We start from the raw sequence: 11,092 nt of genomic DNA, 5'->3' as shown, positions 1-11,092 counted from the left end.
AATACATTTATTCAATAAATAAAAAAATGTTCAGTTGTTAAAAAAAAGAATAAAATGTTTTTTTTTTAAAAGTTCAATAAAAATAATGAGAAAAATCTCTATGAACTTCAATATAATCTTTTCAATGAAGCAATGAGTATCACGCAATAACTGAATGTAGTCACTGATAAACTGTTCAGCAGCTCACTCCCAAAACAACTGTGAAAGGGGAGGCGTCTTCACCATGTGACTAGGTTCTTTACTGTAAAAAACGATTCATCTTTGAGGCTCTTTCAGTATGGTATAAAGAGTTCAGAATTTTCTTGATACTTGCTTTTCAGACAGATTTTGTCGTGTCTTTGTGTTATTGAAGGACCATTTCCACTTACAATGGCACCTTATCTGACCACCGATTACCTGAAGAAGCTTTTTGAACCAGCCGGAAGTGTATTTGTTGCCTTTTTGTTTTTGATTATTTTCCAGTTTGTGTTCAAAGTGGATTTTGAATGTCCTTGTGACCCTAAGGAAAATTCTCAAGTCTGCGCAATTTACATGAGTCTACCTGCCATCTCTCTTTGTATTATAGTGATTATTATTGAAAAGAGCACAAGGAGCATTTTCTGCAACAATGGAACAGGAACAAAATACAAGTGCATAGTTTTTTTAATGTCAGTAATTAGAGGACTATCTGTAGCGAGCCTGTGGATAATTACATTATTGATTGATGGGGACTGGTATGTGTGTCTTAAAACAACAAACTATGACTTGCCTCCTTATGAGCAAATCTTTTGCAAAAACATCCTAATCCAAACCCCTGCTGAAGCTGCAGAAATCCGAGTCCAAAAAAGTCTCTCACGCGTAAGTATGATTTTTATTCATTTTGGACAAAAAAGAAAGAAAAGAACATTAAATCAAATGAAATATTGTGGTAGTGTTTTGATAGTGACATCTAAATAATAATGCCATAATAAGCACATGCTTTATCTCTCTGTTTGTAAGTTAAATGCAATTTTGCATCACATATAACTAGTCACTGAACAAATCTTTGCCTGTTATCTCGCAATTAATTAATATACTTTCTTTTTAAGGAGATCGCCATATTGGTTTTATTTGTAGTAAGTGTCCTTTGGATATTCATAGCTATAAGACAATTTCACTGCAGGCACCCACTTGCATATCAGTATAATAAGTTTCTGCTGGAGGAGACGGACCTCTATATTATAAAGGAATTGAAAAAAATGGCCGAAGGCACAGCAAAGACAAGAGGACAGCAACAAATACAAAATGCCAAAGCATTGTTAGACCTTAATCCTCAGCCAGAGTGTGTCGTGCTTGCATCCTTTAAACTTCATGCCCAAACATCAGAACCACAGCAGACGGCAACTGTAAAACACAATGTTCCAGAAACACAGCAACTGGAGGATGTTCTGCTCACAAATGTTCAAATCACTGCAAAACAAAGAGAACAACAGCAGCCAGAGCCGGTTCTGCTCGCAAACATTCAAATCACTGCAAACCAAACAGAACAACAGCAAACCCAGAGCTGCTAGTTGGAGCAAACACATATACATCACCAGAGCATGCCAGGCAAACAGCTGGCAATATACCAACTGTTACAACCCTTTATTTTTGTCTCTTTCTTTTGAAATTGTTTGTGTCCAGGGGCTCTGCTGATTGGCTCCTGTAAGCTGATGACTTGTCCATTCTGATTGGTGCAGTCGACTCCAGGCACACCTTAAAAGCCCTGATGTCAGTTCCTTTGGGAGGAGGGGAATTGTATTTTGTTGTGGGGCTGCTTTGGCTGTGTGTGGTTAAACAAGTTTGCTCTGTGATTATAGTTTGTTCTTTGAAAGTGAAGCTGTTCTGGTTTTTGACCCAATTGACTGTTGTACTGACATTGTTCTGGAATGCCCCTTATAAATTTGTCTGCTTAACTTTGTAAATAATTTCTAATTGTAAATAGTGAAGGCTTGGGAAGGTAGGGAGACTGACGCCACCTTTTTGTTTATTGTAACCTCTTTTGGACTCTGTTTTTTGGTTAGGGAGCTGGGAAAGTATATTGTATATTTATGTTGATATTCGTTTGTTAGGTTTTAGGTTTTGTTTGTTATTTTGGCATTGTCAGTCCCCGACGAGATATCACTATATTTGCCTACTGGAGTTTCCTTTTATTTATATCATTAAATCTCAGAAAAAACAAAAAACATCCCTTGCTTCCACTCTCTCATTTCATGTTGTGTACTTTACCCATAGACGGTCACGGGGCTCATCCTGTTAATTTTGCGGCACGTTTAATAACGAGGTATGATTTGTGTATTTGCGTGATCACTGCGAGTTTTTTTTTTCTCGTGTTTGCCTGGTGGTTTTCATCTACTGAGGAAGGAAGTACAGGGTTTATGATGACCTTAAAATTTGAACGGTTACTGTTACGACCCATTTTTTTTACTAGGGTACGAGACGAAAGAGTGATGTAACGGGATTCCGGCCACAGCCAACAGATCACCAAAGACAAATAACAGTTTTAAATAATTTATTAAATAAGAATGAAATTAATGAAAGGAGCTTTAGCTTCGGAGAGGGCCATGGCCAAAATAATAAACAAAACCACTAATAAAATAAAGAACAGATTTAGATGGCCTAATTATAAAGAAAAGAAAATACAATTCAACTTCCCTAACTCCCTAAACAAAAAACACATCGCAAAATTAAGTCAAAGTAAAGGGCAGACCCCTCCTACGCTCCCAGGACTTTCTCAGAATATAACAACAATAAATCAGACATAGCAAGAACCATGTACAGCAACCACAACGCTATTGGTGATCTGTTGACGGAGACGGAATCCGGAGCTCCTCACGCCACGGAAGCAAACGCCAGAGTGAGCTCCCCCCCTGGGTTGGTAGCACCGCCCTTTTTAAAGTCATCAGCTTCAGGATTCGCCAATCACGTTCCTTGATGAACAGCCAACACCTGCACACATGCACCAGTACAGAAAACAACACCCACACAAATAACAATGCCAGGTATCGTAACAGTTACGATCGCACCTACAGAAGAGGAATTTCAGAAGTGTCGGAAAGATGATCTATTGGTAATCGCAGATTTTTTTCGATATAGTTGTGTCTCGAAGTGCGTTGAAAAAGTAGATTAAGGAGGTATTGCATACGGAGTTGGTAAAGCAAAAGATCTTACCTGGTGAAATGGAGGTAACGGGTGTTGCAACAAACCCAGTGCTTTCCTGAAGGTTTAGACGCTTTGGAAACGGAGCTCAAATCTGAAGAGCGCATAAGCATAGATCCCGGTAATCCTCCTTCACCAAAAGATAAACTGCTAACAATCCGACTAAAGGAGTTGGAGGTGGAGTTAAATTGACAGCACTACCAGAGTCAGCTATTGCATGTCCGGGCACTCGAGCTTGAGACCCAGAAAGACATCCGGCTAAAAGAGCTGGAACTTGAGCAAAAGACTGGGCAGATGCAGCGTCCTTCTTCTCCTGGATTGCAAGGAACTGCTGCTCCTGTGCCAGGAGCCACCTCATCTCCTTTTCCCACAGCGTCGCATGCTTCGCCGGTGAGTCAAACTGAATGAGATATTTCCAGACAAATTGCCTTAGTTCCTGCGTTTAGGTTGAGTGAAGTTGATACACATCTCACCATTTTCGAGCATATTGCTGCCACTAAAAATATTTGGCCTCTACTTTTACAATGTAAACTCGTGGGTAAGGCACAGGAGGTATGTACGGCATTGACTTTAGAGCACAGTTTAGACTACGATTTAATGAAATCCACTGTGTTACGAGCTTATGAGCTCAATCCAGAAGCCTATCTGCAAAAATTTAGAAAACATCTGAAAACCTCCAGCCAAACTTGTTGAATTTGCCCGAGAAAAAACTATTCTGTTTGAGAAGTGGTGTGCAGCAAATAGTAGTTAGTACATTTGAACCGCTTAAGGAGTAAATTCTCATGGAGGAGTTTAAGAATTGTGTTCCTGAGAAGATAGTAGTTTATTTGAATGAGGAAAAAGTGACCGGTTATGAGAGACCTGAATATTAAGCATTGCACATCTAGTGCCTACCATCCACAGTCTCAGGGGGTAATTGAGAGGTTCCATCAAACTCTTAAGTCTATGCTTAGAACTTACTGTCTTGAACATGAGAAGGACTGGGATGAACAAATTTCCCTTTTGTTGTTTGCTGTCAGAAATACTGTCCAAGAATCCCTTGGATTCAGTCCAGCTGAGTTGGTCTTTGGGCATTCTCCTCATGGTCCATTAAAAATGTTGCAAGAACAACTTCTTTCTCCCGGTCACTCAGTTACAGGCAACAATGTATTAGACCATGTAAGCTCTTTTCATGAACGGTTGCATTCTGTGTGGAAGTTAGCACGACAGACCCTAGAAAGCTCACAGTCCCAAAGGAAAAGCAGATATGATAAACGTACTGTTCAATGGTCATTCGAGCCTGGTGACCAGGTTCTTGTGTTACCGACCTTGTCTGGGTCAGCTCTTCAAGCTAAATTTGAAATCACGTCTAAATCACATGTATGTCATATTAATATGCTGAAATTGTATGTTTCTCGTCCTAAGACTGAAGGCACTGCTCCAACTCCTGTTGTCCTGTCTGTGAATGCAGGCTCTTTAGATTATTCGCCAAGTATAGATGATCTTCGCATCGGGACTGCAGGTCTGTTTGACATTTCTTTGAAAAATTCTGAAACACTTGAAAAATTTAGTTTGAAATTCTCACACCTGTCCAATTTGTCTCAGAAGGATCTCATGCAGTTGATTGAGAAATATTCTTCTCTGTTCTCAGATGTGCCCACTGTAACAAATGTCTTGGAGCACGATATTGATGTTGGTGATCATCGTCCTATTAAACAAAATGCCTATCGTGTCAATCCAGCAAAACTTGAGATCATGAAAAAAGAAACGCAGTACTTGGTTGAGAATGGCTTAGCTGTGTCAAGTTCGAGTCCGTGGTGTTCCCCATGCCTTTTAGTTCTTAAGCCAGACGGAACTTCACACTTCTGCACAGATTACCGTAAAGTAAACCAGTTGACTAAATCTGATTCTTTCCCACTTCCTAGAATAGATGATTGTTTTGATTGCATTGGTCAAGCAAAATTTGTAACAAAGTTAGACTTGCTTAAGGCTATTGGCAAGTGCCTCTCACTACTCGTGCCTCAGAGATCTCTGATTTTGCTACTCCAGATGCTTTCCAAAAGTATAAGGTCCTTGCTTTGACCTGAAAAATAACCTTTCAACGCTTAATGTGTTGGCTAATGTGAAACATTGTAAAGCTTATCTTGATGTTGTTCCTTATTCTGAAACATGGGAAAGTCATTTAAAAACTCATAAAAGTGTAAGTATTTTCTAGGTTCAAAAAAGTTAATCTCACTCTCAATTTTTCAAAATGTGATCTCTGTCATGCCATGATCACCTAGTTGGGTAAACAGGTCGGCCAGGGAACCGTTCACCCATTGGAGGCTAAAATTCATGCCATTATGGAATTCCCCTCTCCTAAAACTAAAAGGGAGCTTAGACGTTTTCTCAGAATGGCCGGCTATTACAGAAATTTCTGTAAAAACTTTTCAGATGTAGTTAAACCCCTCACTGATAACATACAAAAATATGTCTCTTTTGTTTGGAGTTCTAAATGTCAAATGGCTTTTGATGCTCTCAAAACATTGTTGTGTAGTTCTCCAGTCCTTGCTGCCCCAAATTTCTCTAGAGCCTTTAATCTCGAAACACCGTTTTGCGAGAAGTTATTTTTGCATCTGTGTACATATCTATGGTTAAGATGCCATTCACGTTGCTTTGGCTACACACTTAAATGTACTGATAATAAAGAACTAAATTGCTAATGACATCATAACAAGTGAAGCCACCACACCATGATTTCATGGAGTAAACATTTTCTAAGAAGCCAACGTTATATCTGAAGTCTCCCTTGCACATTCTTACAATGCAAACTTGCTAAGCATGTAAATTAGTGACGCACCGAAATAGAAACTGAAACGCCTAAATGAAATTTTAATTTTAATTTGGCCAAAATTGAAAGTAAATTCTATTTAATAATCATTTAATAACAACACAAATTGGCGGTTTACACAATGCTTGCTCCCTTATCTCAGGGAACCGAGGTTATGTTAGTAACCAGAGCATTCCCTTTCGAACAGTCTCTCCTGTTGCTTTGACATGCTTATGGGGAAGTGTCCAATAGCACAGTGCTAATAAGCGAGTGCAGAACGAAGCCGCTCTGCAAGCCCAGCCCCGGAGCACTCTTACTGAGGGCTCCTGAAAACATGAACCAATAATGAGACCCAAGCCATGCAGGCTTAGGACTACATAACATAACCTTCTCCACTTACAAAGGGGATTAAGTAGAATTAAGTGGACAAAATCCGTGTCTGCAGGGCAGGGACGTCCAAGTTATAAAACCTGGTGAAGGTAGACAGCGATGACCAGCCAGCGGCGGCACAAATGTCACTAATAGAAATCCCACTGGACCTTGCCCAGGAGGAGGCCATTCCTCTGCTGGAGTGGGCTCTCACACCTATAGGGCACTGCAAGCCCTTTGAGGCATAAGCCAAGTCTATAGCATCCACTATCCAGCGAGATCTCTGGTTTGTAACCGGCAGCCCTTTAGAGAGGCTTCCGAAGCACACCAAGAGCTGCTCAGAGTGCCTAAACAGGCCAGAGCGCTCAATATACAGCCTAAGAGCCCGAACTAGGCAGAGTGGATTGGGACCCTGCTCACCTGGATTGGGGAGCGCAAGAAGGGTGATGACTTGTGCTCTAAATGGAGTGGAGAGCACTTTCGGCATACAGCCATGTCTTGGTTTGAGGACGACTTTACAGTCGATAGGCCTAAACTCAAGACAGGAAGCACTGACTGACAGTGCTTGGTCAACCACTCACTTGACCGACGCTAGAGCCAAAAGGAGGACGGTCTTAAGTAACAGGAGCCGCAAATCGGCCACCTGGAGCGGCTCAAAGTGAAGGCCCCATTTCTGATTCTGTCACTGCTTAAGGATAATGTTCCTTTAACGATCCAATCTTGTTACATGCTCTAATGCTCTAGTACTGTAAAAAAAAAAGTTATTTTCTGTGGCCACGAAAATAGAATTTCTTAGAACTGATATGAAATTACACTGAATGTTTGCTGGACGAACCGATTTGTTGATTGTAATATTATTTCTGCTACAGTTACTACTGACAGCTGATATAAATAATTGCAATTAATTATAATTAATTGTGATTGTTTATATACATTTCCCTTTAGAGCTTATTTGCTACATTGGGAATGAGGAAATGGCGTCTGTAAAAGCCTGACTCACTGTTCGCTAGAGGAACCGTTTCCACGTCTCCTTTTGCAAGCAGTGTTTGTACTTTGGACCGGAGAACATGAGCATCATTGTCCCATACCAAAGTTTGAATAACACCTCTGAAGCCAGGTGGCCTGCGAGCTAATTGGAGCAAGTAGCCTCGTTCTATTATTTTTAGAACCTAACTTGACACATCCGGGATAGTTTTCCAAACCTGAATCGGATGGCAAGCAATTCTAACTTTTCGAATAGAAGTTCGCCACACGGGGGTGGGGAACTGACATATGTGGTAATGAGGAGAGGAGAAATGCACTTTTGAGTATGTGGGTCCGCTATTGCAGCGGTAGTTTGCTTGGGCAAGCACTGAATGAGAAGGACGGGCCCAGCTTGAATAGAGCTTCTATCGCTCAATGTTAAGCGGAGGGATGGAGAGCGAGCACAAACTTTCTTTGAGGGAGTTCCGGCCTCGGCGAGATCTGTCCCTCTCCTCTTCCTCTCTTGCGTTTGGATCAGGACAGCTTCTGAGGCTCAGGGTCTAACGTCACTCTGGGGCGGGGACCTTAGCGTTTTGGAAACGGGTAACGTTCCATTGTCCAGGGGTGCTGCTGAAGCCCAGGTTCAGGCTTAGGCTGGAGCGGCACCGGCTTGAAAGGCTGCTGAGCGGACGGAGCCTTCAACCAGCTGCCACACTGGAGCGCTTCAGCAGGAAGTGACGCATTGCCTGAGATGACTTCTGTGGTGCTATAGACCGGTCGGCAAACCCATCCACGGCAGGGCCAAACAGTCCCTTAGGAGAGATTGGCAAGTCTCGGAAAGCTAATTTGTCACCACCAAATTGGCCATGGCCTTGCCGATTGCCTGCGCAGTGGCCTTAGTAGTGCACAGAGTCAGGTCAGTTACTGTGTGCAGCTCTCTAAAGGCATCAGATCCTTGGCCGGACTCATCCATGTTGCTGAGAAGTTTGGCCTCGAACACTTGAAGCATCACCATCGTGTGAAGTGCTGAGCCAGCCCGGCCAGCAGCTGAATAAGCCCTGTTTGCTTGGGCTGAGGTAGTCCTGCGGAGCTTAGATGGATGTGCTGCATGGGCTTTTAACCCCAGAGCAGATGGAGGGCACAGATGCGCAGCATACCTTCTTCTTTCTTCGGCTTCTTGCTTGCAGAGTCAGCGAGTAGATAACCTTCTTCGCTGAAGGAGAAAAATTCTGATGAAATGGCACTCAGAGCCGACTTATATAGAGGTTGGCTCCTCCACTTTTGGCAGTTTGACGCACCATTGGTTCGTGCAGCTATACGAATGTGAACAAATCAGGCTTCAGTATCAGAGTAAACAGAAGTTGCCCAATAAGCATGTCAACACAATGGGAGAGACCATTCAAAAGGGAACAGATTTAGATAAGGCAAATAAGGCAGTTTTTATGTCAATGTTTTAATAACAGAATTTTGTTTCTGCTTCATTTTGTTGTCAATATATAAATATGCAGTTTGAACTTCAATCGTGTGTGATTGGTTATAACGCGCAAGCTGTAAAAATGCTGTAAAAAGAAATATGCAGCAGCATGAGCAGATCTAAATTTAATGGCATAATTGACAATTTTCATCCGATTTTCACTTTATTTTATGACACCTCAAAAATGTTATATGTTGCTTGCTATGTTATTATTGACTACTGAATGTAGTCACTGATGAACTTTCCAAAACAGTTCTGAAAGGGGAGCTGTCTTCACCATGTGACTTGGTTTTTACTTTGATCTTTCATGATGATCTTCTTTCAGTTGTTGTTGTGTCCATGTGTTGGGATCATTTCCACCTCAATTGATCTTCGAAGATCTGAAGAAAGCTTTCGAACCAGTCGGCAGTGCAATTGTTGCCTTTTTGTTTTGGATTATCTTTGAGTATGCGTTTAAGATGGATTTTAATTGTCCTTGTGACACCACAAAAAATACTCGCCTCTGCGCATTTTACAAGAGTTTGCCCATCATCTCACTTTTCATTATAATGATGATTATTGACAAGCGCATAAGGAGTATTTTTTTTGCAGCAATGGAACAGAAAAACAATGGAAGTGCATTTTGTGCCTTCACAACTATAAGACAATCTCACTGCATACAACCACTTGCATATCAGTATAATCGTATAGAGCCCTTTGAAGCTCCAGGGGTGTGAGCTCCTGCGACGATGCCGATGGTGACCCAGATGGAGCCGAGCAGACGCGGAGCCTGGGCAACCTTGAGGATCCTTGATTTTTAAAATCAGGCATATTGACAGACATAAGAAACAACAGTAGGCTGTACTGAATAAACAAACTTTACCTAGGGTAACATTAAATTAATTTCTTAACACTGACTGCAATTAAACATTAACAACAGTCAATTACAGGTATTATTAAACAAATATTATGAAATAACTGATTAACTACGTTTTACTGTTGAACTGCGGCTATTTTGAGTGCTTGCGTGATATTACAGCGGTCATGTGGTACAAGTCAGAGCTCAGTTGCAGTTTATAAACAGTATGTAAAAGCTTTTTACAAGTCAGAATCTAGTAATTCCAACATGGTGTAAACGTACCCTTTTCTTGGCACGTTAGACCTGTTAAAGGGTTAGTTCACTCAAAAATGAAATTCTGTCATTAATTACTCACCCTCATGTTGTTCTAAACCCGTAAGACCTCCGTTCATCTTCGGAACACAAATGAAGATATTTGTGATTAATTCTGAGAGCTCTGTGACCCTCCCATAGACCAGTGGTGGACGAAGTACACAAATCAAGTACTTGAGTAAAAGTATAAGATAAAAATAAAAGTACCTTTTTAAATTTTACTCGAGAGAAAGTACAAAAGTACTCGATTTTTTATGTACTTAAGTAAATATGTACTGATAGATAGATTTATTTAGCAATTTTATACAGGCTACTTAATTTAATTTTATATTAGCACATATTTTTTACAATCCTACTGCTCAAAATACCTGGGATTTTCCCAAAATAACCACTATATGGAGTCAAGATATATTTTTGTTGTTGATATGGACTACGTTGAGGAGAGTGATGTAGTAATGTTCACTGTGAAGCTTACACTGTGATGTACCTGAGAGAAAACAGATCTGACCATCTGATTTTCACCAGTAAGAAAAAAGTGTTTTAAAGCTTGTTGTTTTGCAGAACATCACAGTTATATATGACATGAGAATAAGGCCTGAAGTTAGGAAGAACATTTTAAGGAAAATATAATTAGATTTTCATAATGATTTTTTTCTTCTCAAACCTTGACTGTGGTGTAAAACACCCCTGGCCAAATGCCCCCAGAGGGCATCACTTCCCACTTTGATAATTACTGTAGTTACCATGTTCTGAACATCACATCCTTTCTTTTTCCCTCAGATGTAATCTATCTAGGTGGTTGAATAAAAATATTTGGACTTTATATCTAAAAATTACCTCAACTTAGCACCAGCAAGCTTGTTAGCTAGGCAGTTAGCATCAGCTAACAATATTTACTTATTTTCAGTATGGTTATGATTAATAAACATTTATATCTGTCTACTCCGCTAGTTAATCCAAACAATATAAAAATGTATACTGTTGATAAACAATATAAAAACAGACGTCACATAGGGCTAAATGCGTAGCATGAAACTGTTAATGCGAGCATAAACTGTTAATGTTACGGCAGTGGGGAATATGAACGTGCATGAGTTATTTTAATCTGTGTTTTTTGTTTTTTTTACCCAAAACAGAGACACTGATGTTGATGTGTCTGCATTCAAGCATTTCAGTGGGCTTAAACAGATCA

The sequence above is a fragment of the Sinocyclocheilus grahami genome, unplaced genomic scaffold (genome assembly GCF_001515645.1).
Source record: "Sinocyclocheilus grahami isolate Dianchi unplaced genomic scaffold, SAMN03320097.WGS_v1.1 scaffold1569.1, whole genome shotgun sequence".
NCBI lineage: Eukaryota > Metazoa > Chordata > Actinopteri > Cypriniformes > Cyprinidae > Sinocyclocheilus > Sinocyclocheilus grahami.
This window is presented reverse-complemented; position numbering follows the sequence as displayed.